Source organism: Terrapene carolina, unplaced genomic scaffold (assembly GCF_002925995.2).
Source record: "Terrapene carolina triunguis isolate 2854851 unplaced genomic scaffold, T_m_triunguis-2.0 Scaffold146, whole genome shotgun sequence".
NCBI classification, from domain to species: Eukaryota; Metazoa; Chordata; order Testudines; family Emydidae; genus Terrapene; species Terrapene triunguis.
This window is the reverse complement of record NW_020664497.1, coordinates 4,093,640-4,094,672: the sequence shown is the minus strand read 5'-3', so window position 1 is coordinate 4,094,672 and position 1,033 is coordinate 4,093,640.

Sequence of the window (1,033 nt, the reverse complement as noted above, 5' to 3'; positions counted from 1 at the left end):
GGCCCCCGGCCAGCACTGCTGGCCAGCACCGCCGGCCCCCGGCACCGCCGGCCAGCACCGCCGGCCCCCTCCGGCCAGCACCGCCGGCCCCCGGCCCCGCCGGCCAGCACCCCCGGCCCCGCCGGATTTTCTCGGACATGTTCGGCTTTTTGGGATTTCTCCCCGGACGGGGATTTGAGTCCCAAAAAGCCGGACATGTCTGGGAAAATCCGGACGTATGGTAACCCTAAAGTGTGTGGTGTTCGGTTTTTGTGTGTGCATGTATGTGTTGGTTTTTTCCTAGACAGGTGCTTAGGAGGGAAGGCTATGGTAGAGCAGGGATAGTGATTCAAGGAATGGAAGAGACAATGAAAATGATTGGATGTGGTAGTTTCAGGAAGTACATTATCCTGGAGAGGGTACCATTTGTATGATATGCTGCCTGATAGATCTGATTGAAGAGAAGATCCAAGGTTTGGAGATGGAGGTAGAAACTATGATTGAGTTTCAAAGGAGACTGAAGGGAAGACTGAAGGGAAAACTCAAGACCTGCAGAAGCAAGCTGGACTGGAGAATTCTGAGAGTAGACTGCTGGGTGAGGAAAGTAGTCAGTGGAAGCATGTGACTATGAGAACAAGGCAGATGAAAAGACCAGCGGAGAAATAGAGCTGAGGAACAGGTTTGCTGAGTTGGAAAGTGAAGAGGGAGAGGCAGGCAGTAACAGAAGGTGGGAGGGCATGGAAGAAAAGATGAGTAGCTAGTCCTACAAGAAGAGGGGAAGAGTCGGTGGAGATAGCCTGAGTTAAGAGCCCCAGGAGGACAGAGGATGACTCGCAGAAGACTGCAAGTGAGAACAAAAGACAAAAGAACTTGCAGCAGAACTACCAGGATGAAGGCCATAGAATTGCACCAACACCAGGAAGAGACAGGTCTATGTGACTGGGGAGTCAAGCTGGAGGGAGGTTACTAGTGGAGTTTCTCAGGGATCGGTCTTGGGACCAGTTTTGTTTAACATTTTCATTAATAATCTTGACACAAAAAGTGGGAGTGTGCT